At 49.8% G+C, this 20986-nt stretch overlaps 1 protein-coding gene across 3 annotated transcripts in view; it reads left to right on the forward strand.

Moving 5' to 3' along the window:
• GEMIN2 (gem nuclear organelle associated protein 2) overlaps nucleotides 1–20986 on the forward strand; it is a 704794-nt gene that overhangs the window by 385365 nt on the left and 298443 nt on the right. The window lies entirely within an intron of this gene.

A 20986-nucleotide genomic window follows, 5' to 3' on the forward strand; every position in this document is an offset into this window, starting at 1 on the left:
CGGTATGTGAGTGGCTGTGTACATTGTCCATATTACAACTTTGTGATGCTGATGGCTTCCTTTCATGGCGCAATATGTTAAAACACTTCCTCAAGCAAGGGTCTTGTAAAGGGGATCCCATAGCAAATGGAAATTGTAACATATGGCTCCCTAACGTGCAACAGGTGCCATGACCTACACAATGAGCTATTGAACACATCACCTCACTTTGGTTGTTCCACCAAGTGTAAAATGTTCTCCGCAGCCATTCTTCAAAGATCACCATCTTCGGAGAGATGCAGAGTTAACCCTGCATGGCTGCATGATCCCATTTATGACACCATTATGTTGTGCTGGCTGTCGTCAAGGGCTAATCTCTTGGGTGCATGGCCAACAGCCTACGGCCTTTGGCCATGTACCCAATAGTCTAGGCCTTACCCACACCCAGCACAACATAATGGTGTCATAAATGGGTTCATTGGCCATGTGCCACAAGCCACAAACGTGACACAGGATGGGTGGTATAAAGGGCAACCCATACTAAACGCAAATGGTGACATGTGGCTCCCTAATGGGCAAGATATGCAATAATCTACACCATATGGTACTGTACGCATATCGCGTCAATTGTGCTGTTCTACCACGTCTTCAATGTCCTGCAGAACCATTCTTTGAACGTCACCACCCTTGGAGAGAAGCATACTTAATAATGGATGCCTGCATTATGGTGGCGTGCCTATGGTGCAGGCCTAGGCTCTTCGGCGTCTGGCCTACAGCCTATGGCCTTTTGCCATGCACCCAACAGTGTAGCCCTTGGCCACACCCAGCACACATAAGAGTCCTGCAGGTGAACAAGTGGCCAGGTACATGAACGTCACCCCTAGCCACTTCTAAGCAACCCGTACTTCACCACTGCACCCAGGGGACACAGTAGAGGACTCGCCACTCCATCCGGTCCAGGTGTGGACTAAACACTATACGATTTGCAACCAATCCCCACAACCATGAAACCAACCTTGTATGCAATGATCACAAACCACACACCAAAGGCAAAAATGTGAAACCTACTTCACCCCAGGGCACATACTTGTCGATGCAAGATGCCCACCCATGCATCGAAAGGGCAACAGGCTTCGCACATGCAACACACTGTAGTGCACTGTACGTTTCAAATTTCATGTGGTCTTCATTGTACTCCCCTTATGCCATTGCCCTACCGTCACTGACCACTGCAAGAGGTTGCTGCACCAGGTATTGTGCCGTAACGCAGGCTAACTGCAGTTCCCATCACAATGTAGTCGCCTGTGGAGGCACCCCCGATTTTGCTCAATACGTACGGATACTACAGGCGCACGACTGTCTTCTTCCACCTATTGACATATATGAAATGAACCACTTCTCACTTCCCCCACCCTTTCCATCCCTTCTTCCCACCACCACATGGCTTATTATACGTTTTGCAATGCACTCTCCTTCTGCAATTGGGCTGCCACCAGTCAGCATGGTAAGAGGTCAGGGCAGGAGCTATTGTGCCGTCACGAAAGCTGCCTGCATTCAGCACACATGATAGTGGCCTGTGCAGGGAACTCCAAATTGGAGCAGTTCGCACGGATACTTCATCCACCTAATAATCACATATTTGAGATGGCCCACTTCTCACTTCCCCACCCTTTACATCCCTTCTTCCCACCACCATATGCCGTAAAGTATGTTTGTCAGTCCCTTTCGGTGCCGCACTGTCCTCCGATACACCATGGTGGCGTTTCCGAAAAACATTGACGCACAGCACGCTTCCCTCCAGCCAACCACCGGCCGCGTCCAATGTTCGCTGACATCACAGCGTACAGCAAGCCAATGAGACTTCTGTCCGCGGAGCGAACATGGAAATGGGTCTGTGGAGTCGACCCAGGTATCGCAAATTTATTGAGACGTCCATTTCAGTTCTTTGCAACAAAAGTACTTGTTGGTTTTCCACCAAACACACAAAAGCACGCTTTCTGGCCCAAGCCCCCGCTCCTGCTGCAAATTTGGTGAAAATCCGTCCAGCCGTTAGCTGTGTGCAAAGTTTTCCCCCATATAGTCTATGGGAAAAATAAATGTGGCCCCCCCCTATAACTTTGCCCACCCCCTGCATGAAACCTCACCAAACTTGGCGAAAGAATTCAGAGCGGCCCATATACTTTTTTGGCAAGGTTTGGTGAGGATTCCTCCAGGGGAGCGAAGTTATAAGCCACCGAAAACGTGGTCTTCCTATGAGCTTAGCAACTTAACATTAACTTCACGGCCGCTACCGCGAGGCGTGTAAAATATATATATATATATATATATATATGTGTATATATATATATATAGTGAAAAAACATTGTTAAAGGGACGTAATGGTTAAGTTGCGCTACTACAAACCTACTACAAATGTATACTGAAGGAACTTTCTGGATCCACTGCCCTACTAAAAACCTATGAAATAAACCAACAAAAATATTGTTAAAGGGACGTTAAACCGAAAAAACCCAGAAATTCGCCAGTTATGGTACAGTACGCAACCATAACTTGCGCTACCACTGTACACTGCAAGGACTAACACCCATGACCTCACAAATGTCATTGATGACATCACTGATGCCATCACATGTCTGGTTTGCCCTTTTTTTGTTCACTGACATATGTAGGGCAAGTGGTTTTATTCACTGACTGGCAGTATTTGTATTTATTTATTTGTAGACTTTACCCTTCTCATATGTCCTTACACTCTTAGGGTTAAGTCACATCATTTGATACATGTACATAGGGGACGAAGCAGGCCTGAAACACAGCAATCATTTCTGTGCATGAAGGTAATCAATTAGGTTATGAACACTTTCTGGTAACACAGCAGCTTTTTTTGCTTACTTTACTTTCCCAATATGTGGGCATATTTGTGTGCGCTGTGCTCTATTTATGGTTTGTGTGTAGTAGTACAACTATGTAGTAAGTGAGAGGGTATTAGGTACTTATTATATGTTTCACAGAACGCGAAACTCTGAAAATAAAGCATTCAGCATTGTGCTATGTAACATGGCAAAAATTTGAATATTGGACCTCTATAGTGCATGCTGCAGACAATGCCTACGTTTCTGCATGAGGTGGTTGCTATACTGGAAAGAAGTCTGTAGTGCAATGGTGTTTATAGCAATGGATTGTATATTGAAATATGTATCTCATGATAGTTCTCCCAATGACCTCTGATAGTTTTGTGGCAACATTATATTAACAATCCCTTGTGGAGGCTTGTTATTCAAACTAAAGGCACATGTGATGATATCAGTGATGCCATCAATGACATGTGTGATGTCGTCATGGGTTTTAGTCCTTGCAGTGCACAGTGGTAGCGCAAGTTATGGTTGCGTACCGTACCATAAACAGCGAATTTCTGGGGTTTTTCGGTTTTACCTCTAACCATAATGTCCCTGTACCAACGTTTTTCCATTGAATTTCATTGGTTTTTTAGTAGCGCAACTTAACCATAACGTCCCTTTTAACAATGTTTTTTCACTGAATTTTATATGTTTTTACCAGGAAGCCATTAGTTTGTGTAGATGTACCATACAGCATATGAAATTGATGTCGCCATACCGATGAACACAATAACCACAAACTGTACGTCTGTGTGCGCATATAGTGGCTAGCATTCAAACTGCTGGAAACGGCATGAGTCCTATTACATACTGCTACGATTCACCAAAATGAATAAACATTTACAAATAACACCATGTGTGTACATTGCAAGGAGAATGAAGTAAGTTAAGTGTGCAAACTCTGTACTTTTGTGAAACAAACAGACCAAAGGCTTAGACTATGCACCGTAATGGAATACACCAGTACATAAAGTGACGTGTGCATCCAACAATATTACCACACTGCCTCTGTACATGGAAACGAAGAAGCAAATGGCAGAGTAAGGAATGCAAAGTATTGAGAGCAGAACGTAACTGCAACGTGGTAACTGCACTGAAGTCTGTCCTATGATTGCAGAATTTCTGCAGTGTACCATAATAGCAAACCATGATATTTGTTTTTTCTACGCAACAATACCAAGCACCCTAGAATGGCTGGAAGAGAATGTCCCTCTTCACTAAATGAGTAACGATAGTGACTGCATTGGCAAGCAGCACAGTCTACACAAAGGAATACATATTAACATCATTTTTTTACACTTCACACATATGTTTGTGTGTAACCGGACATACCTTACATAGAAGGAATGCATCAGAAGCGGTACCTCTTCCGCAACAGCATATAGCCACAAGAAATCAATGACACGCTGTAAAAAGCAACGTACACAGCCTGTACATAAAAATTGAACAATTGTTTAACACTTACTAGTACCCCTACCCTGTCCTAATACTGGCGCAGTTTCTTACAAATTAAACGTGTACATGTAAACTGTTTGTGAGTGTGTGCGTATTTGTTGCTTTGGTGCTGTAATTGCATTGTGACTCTGTAGCGCACAGTGCTGCCTGAGATGCCTGGAGGTAAGCAAAATGGAGGTTGCCTACTGAGAGAGCACCTGCCCAGGGTATGTCCAATCACAATGGAAGTGTCCATAGGACTACATGACTGGCCTCATGTCTCCAACTTCTCATTCACTTTTTAATTAGTCATGGCACCGGACGTCTGTCGGTTTCACAGCTATATATATGCATATGTCATCCTGTCTCTTGGTAATGCCGCCCCTGTCGCCAACCCTACCGATTCATGTGACAGGCTGCAGCATTTGAAACAGTCCTGCCGCTTCCGGATTTCGTGTTGCCAAGCTACCATTTTATGGCTGCGTGACGCCTGGTTGCCTGAGGCCCATTGGGAGCAAGGAGCAGGATTCTCCAGTGTACAGTGGGCGTGTTAAATGGCCCATTGCTTTGATTGATGAGCTGCTTGCCCTTCCATGTCCCGTGAAACTGACACACTGTCCTGGCATTTAGCACTGTGAGGTTAGGTAGCAAGTTGCTCACTGCGGTTTGTACAGGTGCATAAAAGATTGCACTGCACATATAACAGTCCGTAGCGACTCTTGAAAATATGAACGCTGTTGCTGCTTGCTAACTCGCAGACAGTTAAATGTAAGCACAGTTAAGTAAACAACAAAATCTTCAGATCTCAAAGATTATCCGTGCCGGTTGCAAAGGTACTGTAGCCGCGTTCCTATGTGGTAACTTGTACTCCTCTCCATGAATGCTACAGATGCGGCTAATGGCGTGCCATCAAGGGACGGTACTTTCGGTTTGTTGCACAGATTGCTATATTTGAAGATGTACAAATAGCAGTTTTGTGGCATAATACATGTCATACAATATGCTGCAGATCAATATCTGCGAGAACACATTACCCGTGGTGAGACGTTCAGACATATGGCAGAGCCACTGCACAAGCATTTTAGGACTAGTGCATTAGACGTTGAATATATACATTTGCTCTTGTATCGTACTTTTCATAGCAACCTGTAGAGTGGCCCTTTGTTCACAGGCAAGAAAAAAGTAACACAGTGGGTATTTTGAACGAGTTGCATTCAATGGTTTTCATTCGCAATGTGTGTCCAAGTCTCTGCCCACCCTTTATAGTAGCTATTGCAATTACTGGCTAGCAAGAATATATGCAGTGCTATAATATGTAATTGGTGACTATTTTGCAAACGTTATGCTTCCAACACATTCTTGCTCACACCACAACCAAGAAGCCTTATTGCACAATCTCTTAGCTTCCATAGACCCATTTTCATGCGCGCCATTCTGCAAATGGGCTGCATGTGGCATCCCTGAAGTAACGCAGTGTCCGCATACTTTTCCTGCTGTGGGCGGGCGTGGCAGAATACATTTCAACCAGGACAGCGGATTTCATATGTAGAGCCTTTTGTTGTTTTGTTTTTTTCGGTTCTTTTAAGGAAACTCTTTTTGTGTTTGTATAGAAATGTTTACAGTAAGCTCTTCACTGCATCCTGTAGATGGAACAGGGAAACACCATTGCCAATATTGGATAAAGAAATGCCATTGTCATGGAAGAAGTCCGCATTTTCGTAATCAGTGATGTCATTGTTGCTGAAGAACATTGCAGCATCATACAAAAAAGTAGACCTGCTTCCATTGATACACCTTCCGCCATCTTGCTGTGAATAAACTGCATTAGAACAGGCGCATACTCTTCTTAGTAGTATGGATAAGAAAAGGATTTTTCTTTTTTTGTACTCCGCGCATTCTTACAGTAAGCTCTTCAACGCATCTTGTAGATGGAGCAACAAAATACCATTGCCAATGTTGGACAAAGAAATGCCATTGTCATGGAAGAAATCTGCATTTCGAGAAGCAATGATGTCATTGTTGCAGAAGAACATTCCAGAATTGCACAAAAAAGTTGCAATTTTTCCTTTGATAAACCATCCACTCAGTGTGTGAACAAACTGCATTAGAACAGTCCCACCCTCTTCTTGGCGGTATAGATGAGAATAGAATTTTTTGCAGTGGGAAAGAAACGCTTCACCAATCTCTTGAGTTGATGCAACATATATGAACAAGGCACGTAACCCAAAATGCTGAGGTGGTTGGGCACTCCTTCCAACCAGAAACTGCCATGCAAGTCTCTTTCCTGGGCATTCCTGTGCAAATGTACCACAAACGCCACAAAAGCATCACCCAGTAACAGCACTCTGTGTCTCTCCATTTCTCCACCATGGGGTCTGGCATGGATTCACATGCTCATGAATATTCCCCGTCGTCAGGCTGGGAATCCTCGGTAAAGAAAAAACCAGTATCAGTTTCGTTTCTGATCTGTCTTTCGTAGTAATAACCAATCGCTGGTCTCTGCGTCATACTGACCACAGCCAATGACTGCCCTCTACCTAAGCACCGCCTCTGGCAGCCATCTTCAGATTTTTACCGCACGTTCATGTGTTGGGATCCTCGTGCTATTGCTCTCGAGCGTTAGTGCTATTTTTTTCACGTTTTTTCTCAAAACATCGTTTTTTCGGTCAAAAAGAGCCTCAAGCTCCACCGATTCTCCATCCGATCAACGGGGACCCGTGTCGGATTCGTCTGCGCCCCTCAAGGGTGAAGATTTCGTCGAGCTACGCTTTTGGAGGACTCCAGAAGTTTCTCAGGCCCGGTCATGGCCCAGGAGAAGGGAAGCTCGACGCCCGGAAAGCTGTTCAGGGTCTGCCCTGGATGCCAGCTGCAGAACGTCTTCAAGGAGGACGAACACTCTTTTTGTCTTTACTGCCTACTTGAGGACAAGACGCACGTGGAGAAGGACTGTGCGTTTTGCGGCCACATGTCGGAGCGGACCATGAAGGACCGCCATCAACGTCTCGCCAACTGGATGGAAGGGAAGAGCCCGTCCGGCGAGAAGAAGAGGAAGAAAGCCGAGCGGTCTTCTAAGACCTTTGAGGACGCCCCGGCGACGGGGGTCCAACATAAGGCCAAGCACCGCGAGTCCGCTGGCACCGGGAGCGCCGAACGGTCGGGCTCTACGGGCGCCAGGCAGGGCGCACCCTCCCCGGCACCATCAACCACGAGCCAACGCTCGGGGTCGGGTAAGAGGAAGGCCGAGCACCCGGCGAAGCTCCTGGAGAGGTCCCGGTCGAGCTCGAAGGCGGAGGGGGAGCGAGGCAGTGTCCCCCCCCCTCAAGGATAAGGCGGTGAGCGCACCTAAGGTGGTGAAGGCCTTAATCCATCTGGCCAAGCCCTCTATCGAAACTGTCGCGGCGGCCCTGGCTCAGCCTGTGGGGGCTACACCAGTGGTGGCGACCTCGGGGCTCAGAGTCTCCCTGCCACCTCAGAGGGAGTCCTCTTTTGTGCCCATCGATAGGACCCCCGTGAAATCCCCCGTGGGGAAGAAAAAGGGGGGGCAGGGCGTCGTCGTAGATTCGGCCTCAACCTCGGAGGAGGAGCTGGTCGAAGTCTTAAGCCACGGCCTCGGCGTGGAAGAAGACCGACCCGTCGGGATGGATCCCGACGCAGGTGACGACGACATCGTCGAGGGTACCGACGGGGCCCCTGATCGCCCGTCGGATTCCCCTCTGCCAGCGCCGCGAGACAACTCGGCGGCCATTTTGTTGGCTATACAGTCCTTATGCTCAGAGATAAGGACGAGACTACCGTTGCCGACGGAACCTCTCCCGTCGGGGGACCCAGAACCGGGACCTTCTGGTGTCCCCCCTACCAAGAAAAGAAGGATCCACCCTCCGCCTCCTTTTCAGCCGTCGCGCCCCTTCCAGCCCTCCTCCTCGTCCACCCGAGGGGATGATACGGGGACTGACACGGCAGCGACGGGTACGGACAACGAGGTATACGACGAGGATGTGCCGTCGTCGCCTCCCACCAGGGCTTCTCCGCCCGATGAGATTGGATCGTTCCACTCCATGATCACCAGGGCATCCGAGCTTTTCCAACTCTGCCCTGAGGAGAAGAAGAAGGAAGGCTTCCTTTATCAGCGGCGCGAGGCCAAGAGGAAGAGGGTCCTCTCAGTGCCTCTATTGGACGACATTTGGGATGAGGGCCTCACCCTCCTCAAGAACCCTTCCACGAAGCCAGCTAGAAGAGACTGGTACGAGAAGAAGTACCGGGTCCCGGACACGGCCCCCCTGTGCCTCCGGGCGCAGCCCACCCCGGACTCCGTCGTCTCCGCGGCGGCCAGGAAAAAAGCGGGGGGGGGTGCGGCCTCCACATCGACTTCCCCACCGGACGGCGAGGGAAAGAAATTGGACGTTATGGGACGCAGAGTCATCTCGTTTGCGGCGACGACGATTAAAGCGGCCAACGCCTTGGCTATCGTGGCCTGCTACGACAGGGAGCTCTGGTACAAACTGGCTCCCCTGCTGGACTTCTTGCCGGACGACAAGAGAGCAGAGGCCCTGGAGATCCTGCAGGAAGGTGAGGTGGCTTCGGACCACGCCATTACCGTTGCGACGGACATCGCCGACACTGGGTTCCGCCAGTTGGGCAACAGCGTTTGCCTTAGGCGGCGTGGATGGCTCAAGGCTACGGACTTCCGTCAAGACTTTCAGACCAGAGTCCTGGACATGCCCTTCGATGGGAACAACCTGTTCGGGAAAACAGTGGACGATTCCCTTCAGGCCATTAAAGCGGACACCGAGACGGCCCGGGCCCTTGGAGTTCTGCAACAACGACGGACGCCCTTTCGGAGCAGCGGAGGCAAGGGCGCCTCCAAAAGTTCCGGCGGCGGTTTCTCCACCTACCGTCAAGCGGCCCGCTCGTCGGCTCAGGAGGCCTACAGAGGACGAGGCAAGTCTGGCGGACCCCGCCGTCGTCGCCAAGGAGGTCAAGGCGGCAAAGTCTCGTCGAAGCAGGATTGAACCGGCCGTGGGGTCGGGCCCCCACCGAAGCACCCCGGTGGGAGGCCGGCTGGCGAGCTTCGTCAGCGTGTGGGAGTCCATCTCCACCGACCGTTGGGTGCTGGAAGCCTTGGCCCGGGGCCACGCGCTCGAGTTTCAAAGAAGGTGTCTGCGCGTCCCCCCCGTGGCCAGGAAAGAACTTCACATCCCTCAACTTCTCCTGGAGGTAAAGGCGATGCTCAGTAAGGGCACCATCGAACTCGTCCCAAAGAGGCTTCGGGGCTCCGGAGTTTACTCGAGATACTTCCTCGTGAAGAAGAAGACGGGGGGTGGCGCCCCATCCTGGACCTGCGACGTCTGAACAAGTTCATCAAGGCGCAAAAGTTCCGGATGGTCACCCTCCAGCACGTCCTGGGTCAGCTGGAGGAAGGAGACTTCCTGTCGTTGTTGGATTTGGAGGATGCCTACTTCCATATTCCTATCCTAAAGGGGCACCGAAAATTCCTCAGGTTTGTGGTCCAAGGGCGTCACTACCAGTTCAAAGCCCTCCCCTTCGGACTACGGTCGGCACCCAGGGTATTCACCAAGTGCCTTGCACCGGTGGCGGCGCAGCTGCGCCGCGAGGGGATCCACGTCTACCCCTACCTGGACGACTGGCTCATCCGAGCCAAGACGAGGGAGCTCGCCGTGGATCACATGGCAAGGACCGTCCAACTTCTCACGGACCTGGGATTCTCCGTGAACTACGCCAAGTCCCACCTGGTACCCGCGCAAAACGCACTGTTTCTGGGAGCGAAGCTCGACACAGTGTCCCTTCTGGCCTCCCCGTCGGAGGAAAGGACCAGGTCCATCCTGGGCAAGGTACAGCGGATGTTGGTTTCCGACGCGGCCAAGGTGAGGTCCATCAAGTCCCTCCTCGGAATGATGTCTTCTTGCATCTACCTCATTCCCTTGTGCAGGTTCTGGATGCGCCCGTTGCAGGAGTTCCTGGACGCGCGCTGGATCCAAACGACGGGCGGCTTTGAGGAGAGGATCACACTCGACGAGAGTTTCCGCCGAGCGGTCCGGTGGTGGGGCATCCGCGTGCATCTGACGGCGGGCATGGACTTCCAGACCCCAGACCACCAGGAGACAGTGACCACGGATGCCTCCCTGGAAGGGTGGGGAGCGCACACCGAAAATCTGCACGCGAGAGGCCTTTGGCTCCCGACGGAGAAGTCCCTCCATATCAACGTCCTGGAGCTCCGTGCAGTGTTCTGGGCCCTCAGGTCCTTCCTTCCGTCCCTCAAGGGCAAGGTGGTGAGGATCTTCACCGACAACACCACCACCATGTTTTACATCAGGAAACAGGGCGGAACCAGGTCCCCAGCACTGTCCAAGGAGGCGCAGGACCTGTGGCATTGGGCCGTCGCCCAAAGGATGTTTCTGGTGCCGTTTCATCTGGCAGGGATAAAAAACACCATCGCCGACTCACTCAGCAGGGAGCTGCGCTCGTGCCACGAGTCGGAACTACGGCAGGATCTAGTGGATCGCCTCTTCCGACGGTGGGGCACACCCCAGATCGACCTGTTCGCGACGGCGACGAACTCCAAGTGCCGGAGGTTCGCCAGCAGGTTTCCCCAGGCGAGGAGCATGGGCGATGCTTTCTCGTTCCCCTGGGAGGGCCTGTTCCTCTACGCGTTCCCTCCTTTGCCACTGCTAATCCGGCTCGTCAACCAGCTCAAGAGGTCACGGTGCAGGATGATCCTCGTCGCACCTGCGTGGCCGAGGCAGATATGGTTCCCGGACCTTCTGGACTTGTCAGCGTCCCCGCCAATCAAGCTGCCGGTGGACGCGGATCTACTCTCCAGGGAAGGAGGCGCCATCCTCCACCACGACCCGAAATCGCTGAACTTGCAGGCCTGGCTCCTGCAGCGCTAGAGTTTGGAGGATACGACATACCGGCCGACTGCAGAGAGGTTCTTGCAAAGGCCAGGGCGTCCTCGACTCTTAAATGCTACGGACACAAATGGAAGAGGTTCTCTGTCTGGTGCCACGCACAGAAGATTAACCCTCTACGGATTACGGCTCCCCAGGTACTGCCGTACCTGCTGACGCTGGCCAAAGCTGGACTGGCACACGCGTCCATCAAGATTCATCTTGCTGCGATCTCCCGATACACCAGAACCACGGGCCGGACGTCCTTGTGGTCTCATTGTCTGGTGAAAGAGTTCATGAAGGGACTGTTCAGATCGTTCCCGCCGGTGAAGGCTCCGGCCCCGGCGTGGGAGCTCAACGTGGTGCTGACCAAGCTCATGGGACCTCCTTTCGAGCCTCTGCACTCGGCCCCATTGAAGTTTCTGTCGTGGAAAACAGCGTTTCTTGTGGCCATCACCTCCGCACGACGGGTGGGAGAGATCCAGGCCCTTTCCTGCAAGGCCCCGTACTTGACTTTTCACGACACGAGGGTAGTGCTCAGGACGCACCCCTCCTTCATGCCCAAGGTACCGTCGGACTTCCATCTCAACGAACCCTTGGTGTTGCCTGTGTTCTTCCTGTCGCCTTCGTCGCCGGCTGAGAGGACTTTGCACTCGCTGGATGTGGCTAGAGCGCTGAAGTTCTACGTGGACCGCACGAAGTGTTTTCGGAAGACGTCACAACTCTTTGTGAACTTTGGACCTGTCAATCAGGGGAAGGCTCTCTCGAAGGCTTCCATTTCCAGATGGCTCTCCGGCTGTATCATGTACTGTCATCGGTTGGCAAACCTACCGCTGCCTGGCCATCCGAGAGCCCATTCCATCAGAGCGATCGCAGCTACCACGGCGTTCCTTTCTGGTGTGCCCCTGCTGGACATATGCAGGGCTGCTACGTGGAGGTCGACGCACACCTTCACGAAATTCTACTACGTCGACCGGGATTCCAGGGAGGAGTCGAGGGTCGGCCAAGCAGTGCTGCGCAACCTGTTCGCCTGAGGTGAGCCTGGTGAGGAGGTAAGATGCTTAATGTTGAGTTTGATGTAATGCTTAATGTTGAGCCTTTGCCACCTCCCGTGGTTGTGCATGTGTGTACTGCTATGTATTCTTTATTCATGAGCATGTGAATCCATGCCAGACCCCATGCTGGAGAAGGAACAAGTTACTTACCTGTAACTGTTGTTCTCCAGCATGGGTCTGGCATGGATTCACATGCGAACGCTCCCGCCTACCCCTCTGCGGCTCTTCACTTGGTCATACTGCCACTTCACGTGCTTCCAAATCTGAAGATGGATGCCAGAGGCGGTGCTTAGGTAGAGGGCAGTCATTGGCTGTGGTCAGTATGACGCAGAGACCAGTGATTGGTTATTACTACGAAAGACAGATCAGAAACGAAACTGATACTGGTTTTTTCTTTACCGAGGATTCCCAGCCTGACGACGGGGAATATTCATGAGCATGTGAATCCATGCCAGACCCATGCTGGAGAACAACAGTTACAGGTAAGTAACTTGTTCCTTCTACCAGTCTGAGTACACAAAGTAAAGTAAATGTGTTACTGCCCCTTCCTATGAGGCGAAACCTAAGCAGCTAATTGGGTAAGCCCCAGAGTCACATTCCCATTGGCCAGCATGCTTAGAAGGGCAGAATGTGGCACTTGTGCTTTCCGAACTAGCGCAATGTCCATGCCCCAGTGAAGCACGAGTCCTCCTTCTACCTATAGGTGCACTTTCCTTTGACGCACACTCTGAGCACCTGATAGGACAATCACTACAGTCTCATTTCTATAGGCCAGCGTGGCGAGAAGCGCACAATGTTGCACGTGTGGTTCCCCAAGTACGGCAAGGCCCTGGCCCGAGTGACGTAGGAGTGCTTCTTCCTATTGCTGCACACCCTAATCACCTGATTGGACAATCCCCACAGTCCCATGTCAATTGGGCAACATGGTGGGAAGGGCAGTAGCAAGATGGGTAGGGGATTGAGTCTTCCATCGTACATGTATAAAGTTTTTCCTTTTTTTACGTGCGTGCAAGCATCTTTTTATTTTTTTACTTTATATGCATTTGTTTTCCCCTCCGCACATATTTACCACATTCTGGTAAATGCTTCTTGCACAGTGTAAAAGAAAATGGCATTGCCATCGTTGCTCAAATAAATGCCATTTCTACGGTACCACTGCATATTTTGGCACCTCATAATCTCATAGTGGGAGGAGAACATGCCATCTGTCTGCATACATTCACACATGCTTCTCTTTGTAGCACACCTTCCGACCTCTGGCTGGGGACAAAAAAAGCCACCGGCATGAGCCCATACTCCTCTTGGTATTATGCATGAGAAAACAACCTTGGCAGTAGGAAAGATCTGCATCACTGTGTTCAGCAACATCTTCAGGTGACGGATTAAAAGTCAACACGACATGTAACCAAAATGTAGACTTCCATAGTGCACCACAACAAGGTCTATGTTCGTGACAGAGGCCACATATCTGCAAAGTCAAACCATCCCGCCGAAACTGCAGTCACCCTGACAGCCCCAGAAAGCGTCCACTCCTTCCAACCCGAAATTACCAGCAGCGCCTATTTGCACACACCACCTATGCAGATGGCGCACAAAGGTATCGCTGATGATAAACACTGTGTGTCTCTCCATCTCCACCAATCTCATGACACAGTATTGGGAAGATATGGTACCGCCCCTTCCTGGCAACCACACCCTAAACACCTAATTGCCTATTTCCCACAATTCCATATCCATGGCCAGCATGCTCATAATGGCAGGATGTGCCACGTGCGCTTTCCTATCTACAGTGAGGGCCATGGCCCAGTAAAGCAGTCACAATACTTCTTCCCTTTGCAGTGGCATTTTTGCAGCGTTCCCTCATTGACTGCTGCCAAATGATCAAACACGCATGCAGCTATTGCATACAAAACCTCTGCATTGCACAATATCATTTCTGTACACCACTCCATATTTACCATTACACAATGTCAGTGCACGTTCCGTTTCATTCCAAAACCTCTCCACCAGAAACTTCTGCCAATGAATGCACGATTGCAGCATCACCAAAGATCCTGCGGCGTACGCAGCACATCTTTGGCCAACACACAACAGTGCAGCCCTTGCCCACACCACCACAACACTATGGATTCATGCATACGACCATGTGGGCAGCTAACAATATGCACAAACGTAACATACGTACTGGCACTTCTACCCAACTCCCCCACACTACAGAACATCCATTCACAAAACCGTGTCACAATCAGAAGAATCCACAAACGGACCACAGCCTGCACCACCTCTACCCACTGCCATTCACAAAGACTTGTGTCACTGGCAACCGAAACACAACAGCTTCACAACATTGGGGCTACTTCAATAAATCTGCACACAGCACACTAACCAAGCGCATATAAGCTGCACTTCAACCATACGCTCTTCCATACTCGCATTATATACACACTGCACCCTGTGGCCACACTGCAAGCCTTCTCACTGCACCATCTCCTACCGCACACCAAATACTGTAGCATGTTGCAACTATCACCACAACCATGGAACACACAAACGCTTTTCAACTCTCTTGTGCTGCTGGAACACATCTAAAATGTGCTCCACACCCATTCTCCAAAGATCACCACCCGTGACTCATGCACTGTCAAGCCTGCATTGGGTGTGCTCCTTGCACACATTCCCTGCACAGTAATGCATTCATGCATGTCAGCATGGCACCAGCTACCACTGTGCACATACGCACCACTGGCACCAGCACTCCTACCCAACCTCTGCACCGCTATGTAGCTATACAGCGTTAAATGCAACAGTTACCATATTCTACAAACATTACACTGTCTCCGGCACCCGTACACCCTTTCATTCACATACTATGGTCTTACCCACTTCCACTCAGAAAGTATTGTCCTGCCAACCTAACCACAAACTGTTCACAACATTGCCCCTACCCCAAGCAATCTGCACACAGATCACTATCCAAGCACATATAAGCTACACTTCAACCATACCCTCTTCCATACTGACAATATGCAAACACTGCACACAGCACTAAGGCTTTCGACCATGCAACTCATCGTGTCAAAATTAGCAGAATCCACAAACATACCACAGCCTACACCAACCCTACCCACTGTCATCCACAAAGTATTGCCACTGGCAACCTAACCAGATCAGCTTCACAACATTGCCCCTACTCCAAGAAATCTACACACAGCACACTATCCAAGCACATATAAGCTACACTTCAACCATACCCTCTTCCATACTGACAGTATGCAAACACTGCACCCAGTGCCCACACTGCGTGACTTTTCACTACATCGTGGTGAAATCGTAGATTGGCATCACGCACTCCTCACCCCTATGGGACCTCGCACACCTTTCCAGCTAAGAACATCCGCACCCCATCATTACTCACACTCAAGACTCCTCCCCTTACAAACATGGGGACCACCAGCCCTCTCAGGATGCCACCCACCATGCAAATCAAGCTTCTCCCCGACCTCCCGCAGTCCCCCCGCCACTTCTCCCATCCCCCTTTCAATAAGACCACACCGTCCCCCGCCCTGAATTGTCCTCTCATAAATGCTCGCTCCCTCCCAACCCACGCCCTCGAGATTAACAACCTCATCACTACTCTGGACCTAGACCTACTTGCCGTCACTGAGACTTGGCTCCATGAGGCATCCGGTCCAGCTATTTCCCTAGCTCTCCCACAGGGTTACTCCATTCTCAGACAAGATAGACAGCTCTTGAAAGGAGGAGGTGTCGCCCTAATCTCCAAGAACACCCCATCTGTCAGATTATGCAGCCACCCCTGGGAAGGCAATGCAGACATTCTCTCAGCCAAACTCTCCCTGTCCCCCAACCTGACCATAAATATGCACATTATCTACAGGCCCCCAGGCCGAGCCCCGAACTTCCAAGGACATCTTATCCACATTCTAGGCAACAATCTTAATAAATCGACAAAAACTATCCTCCTTGGAGACCTCAATCTAGCTCTCAATGATCCCAAAGATAAAGCAGTGTCTGCCCTAGCAAAAGAACTCAAAGACATGGGGTTCCTATACAAAGTTTCCAGCCCCAAGCATTGTAGAGGACACACTCTTGATTGGGTAGCAGACCACAACTGCTCCTCTACCATAATCTCCAACTCAGCTTTCCTATGGACAGATCACAACTGTATCCAATTTACCATCCCCACTGAACATACCCCTAAACAACCATCATATGCCCCCTCCAGCCCAAGAGAGAAGCTCTAAGAAACTCTCCTTAGACAACCTCTGTGCTTTCCTGGATGTACCTGAACTCAAGCCCCCCATTCTCGAGTGATCCTAGCATTCTTGCTGACATCTACTCAGACACCCTTACCAAGGCCATTAACATTGTAGCTTCAATTGAGCCTAAAAAAGAAAAAAAAAAATCAATGAACACCAACTTATGTACACAGACGACCCATTAGCTTTGCTTAACATCAAACGTAACATCTTAGCCAACTGGAAGTCCATGCCCAGTGTAGCCACCAGGGATGAATTTAAAAGGCCTTCCAAGCAATACAAAGAAGCCATCTTCAAAGCTAAATCCAACTCCTTCAACCTACGGATCTCAAAGGCTAATTCTAAATCCAAGGAAATGTTTGCATCTTTAGTGACCTCATCACTCCTGCCACCAGTCCTGATGAGATCACCTAAAATGAAGCATGGTGCTCTAGCATACAGGCAGGTATGCTGATCAAAATAACGCTACTTAAGGACAAAATACCACAGCAATCCAATGCTCTACCCAAGCACCTCCATCCCCCTGTGCACACTACCCCATGCCACAACCCACCCTTCCAACCATTCTCGTTCAGATACGTAACGGACACGGAAGTCATTGATCTTTTAAACACCTTAAACCATCAAAGTGCAAAGGGTAATCTGCCCACCCAAAATCATTAAAGACTGTGCCGAGTCACTAGCTCCTCTCATCACGGCCTTCGTCAATGCCCCTTTCACTACAGATATTGTTCTGTCTAGCCTTAAAGAAGCCTGAGTCTGTCCCTTACTAAAAAAAGCCACTCTTGACAATGCATCACCCAAAAACTACCATCCCATCACCACCGTCCCTTTTCTCCTCAAGTTCCTGGATAAAGAGGCCCACAATCAAATCCAACACTTTCTTGAATCCAACGCCATTCTCGGCAAACGACAATCCGGTTTCCGCAAACACCACGGCAGTGAAACCGCCCTCCCTAGATTTGAAAAACCAAATAACAAGCATCATGGACAAAGGCAAACCTGCTCTTCTCCTACTCCTGGACCTCTCAGCAGCATTTGATCTTGTTGATCACAAGATACTGACCTCCCACCTCACACATGCTGCTCACTTCAACACACATGCCTCTTCCTGGATAACAACCTTCCTAGAACGTAGAGCCTTGAAGGTCTTTTCTGATCAAGCAAACGCAGCACCCTCCACCATCCACTGCAGAGTCCCACAGGGCTCTTGCACGGCACCCACTCTTTACAACCTTTTCACTAAACCACTCTTTGATAAATTGCACTCCCTTGGCATAGACTATACTAACTATGCCGATGATACACAGGTACTCCTCCTACTCTCGGGCTCGTATTCCCAAGACTCTGCCACCCTCCTGCAAATATACTCCACCATTCAAGCCTGGATGGCAGCAAATGGGCTCTGTCAAATGGGCTCTGTCTCAATGGACAAAACCGAGATCATCATCAGGCCCCAAAGAAACTCTAGCCAGGCTTGACCAAAAATACTTTAACTTCACCATTGAAAACACAATCATCCCCGTCTCCTCCTCAGTTAAGACTCTAGGGGTTTATCTTGATTCCACCTTATCCATAACCCGACAAGTTAGCGCCATAGCCTCTGCCCACACCACCAAACTTATTAATGCAGTAAAACCCTTTCTATCCGAGCAGAACTGCCTCTCCAATGCCTGGGCCACTATCAGAGCTAAACTAGATTACTGTAATGTCCTCCTCACAGGAACCTCGGCCAAAAATCTAAACGGACTCCAAATAGTCCAAAACAACGCGCTCGGAGCAGCCCTCAATATCTACAAAAGAGACCATATCACACATGCGAGACAAGATGCCCACTGGCTCCCGGTCAAGGAAAGGATTACTTTCAAGACACTTAAACTCGTGCACAAAAGCCTAAGCCTCTCTCCCCTTCATACCTATCCGAAACCATAACCAGAGATACTTCTTCACGCCCTAAAAGAACTTGCTACCTAGCCAGCTGTGCATTCCACCTATCAAAAGGACAAAAGCAGGAGGCTTAGGCTTCCCACACATAGCATCCAAACTATGGAAACGCTCTACCTCATGCACTCAGATCCGAAACTTCCCTGGCGGCTTTCCGCAAAGTGCTAAAAACCTCTCTTTAATTAACTCCACCGTCTATCCCTTCACACACCCCCTCTGGTGCTTCCTCTGCTTTCTGCTGTAAGTAAGTATGTATGTATGTATATGTATAAGTATGTACAATGTATTTGCTACTGTAACTAACCACATTCTTTTATGTAACCTAATACGATTGTAACAGCGCCACGATGCCTACGGGCTGCTGCGCGCTTTATAAATACTAATAAATAAATAAATACACCATCTCCAAGCACACATGAAAAACTTGACTGTTCTCTCAGCTGCAAAACCAAACCTACACGCATGGCAGCTCACTTCTACTGCTCTATTTCGTCTGAAATGTGCTCCACACCCATTCCGTACAAGTCACCACCCTCTAACTGATGCAGAGTAGTATTGTGTCACTGGCAACCTAACCATAGCAGCTTCACAACATTGCCCCTACTCCAAGCAATCTACACACAGCACAATATCCAAGCACATATAAACTGCACTTCAACCAAACCCTCTTACTTACATGAAAAACTTTACCATGTTCCAACAGTGACCAACGTACAAGCATGTCAGCTCACTTCTGCTACTCTATTGGGTCTGAAATGTGCTCTTCACCTATTCCGTGCAAGTCGCCACCCTCTAACTGATCCAGAGTCACACATTCATTACTGCCGTGAGTGTGCTGAAGCCCTAGGCTCTTCAGTGCATAGCCTACGGCCTTTGGCCATGCACCCAATAGTGTAGGCCTTGAACACACCCACCGCAACATAATTTCACCATGTCACCAAGTACGACAATCCACATACCCACCCCTACCACCAGCACTCTTACCCAACCTGTGCACCGCCATGGAACTATGCAGCAAAAAAGTGGAACCGTTACAGTAATGTAGAAAGAAACAACTGTCTCCTGCACCCCTGTGCACTTTCACATACTATGGCCGTACCCACTTCCATTTACAAATTATTCTCTCACTGCCACCCTACCCACATACTGCTTGTAACATTGTCCCTACTCCAACCTATCTTCACACACCACACTATGGAAGCACCACCGTCTACCGAATGCAGCATAAAACGTGTATTGCTGCGGTGGGTGTGCTGAAGGCCTAGGCTGTTGACTGCATGCCCTACGGCCTAAGGCTTTGGGCCATGCACCCAGGAGCCTACTCCTTCAACACACCCACTGCATACAAATACACAAGCCAGTAGGTGTTTTGCTGGCACAGCACAACATAGCACTCTGACTACAAATATCCTCATACTGTCTGCAATGCACTCCCCATCCCCAATGCAGTCTGCCTGCACTCACCAAAAAAGGATAGGCACCTTTACAGCTGCCCACCAATTAAGTATATGTGACTACCTGCGTAAAAAGTCCATATCGCAAAATGATGGTAAAAAATTCCTTCCATGTGCCTATGTCTGCTTGCCCTCCTTGAAGCACAGCTGTGGCCAAGCCCTAGGCTCCTCGGTACATGCAGAGACCTAGGCCTCCGCCCATGCACCCAGGAGCCTACTCCTTCAACACACCCACTGCACACAAGCCAGTAGGGGTTTTGCAGGCACAACACAACATAGCACACCAACTGTAAATATCTTCATATTATCAGCAATGCACTCCCCATCCCCAATGGAGTCTGCCTGCACTCGCCCAAAAAGGATAGTCGCCACTACATCTGCCCGCCAATGAAGTATATATGCGAGTACCTGTGTAAAACGTCCATATCGGAAAACTGTGATGGTAAAAAAATTATTTCCATATGCCAATTTCTGCCTGCCCTCCCTGAAGCACGGCTGTGGCCAAGCCCTAGATTCCTGGGTACATGTGGAGGCCTATGGCCACCGCCCATGTACCCAAGAGCCTACTCCTTCAGCAGACCGACTAGAAAGCAATAGAGGCGTGCATGCTACCATGTGGCCATGTAGCTTTCCTGACTACTCGTATGTATGGGTACACTAACGGATTAAAACACGGCTGGGTTCTCCAACCTACTTCCAAACAGTGGCCCCACTGTTAGGTGCAAGGGCCCTAGCCATGCACACAAGCCAGTACGCCTTTGCAGCCACAACACAGCATAATTCATCCGCTGCAAATACCTCATATTGCCTCCAATGCACTCACCATCTCCAATGGAGTCTACCTGCACTCACCAAAAAATGATAGCCACCTGTGCACCTCCCCCCAATGAAGTATAAGTGAGTAGGTGTGTAAAAGGTCAATATCGCAAAACTGTGATGGTGAAAAATCCTTCCGTGTGCCAATGTCTTGCTACCCTCCCTGAAGCAAGGCTGTGGCCAAGCCCTAGCCTCTTAGGAACATGTGGCGGCCTACAGCCTTTGCCC

Source organism: Ambystoma mexicanum, chromosome 14 (genome assembly GCF_040938575.1).
Source record: "Ambystoma mexicanum isolate Mex_15411 chromosome 14, UKY_AmexF1_1, whole genome shotgun sequence".
Lineage (NCBI taxonomy): Eukaryota > Metazoa > Chordata > Amphibia > Caudata > Ambystomatidae > Ambystoma > Ambystoma mexicanum.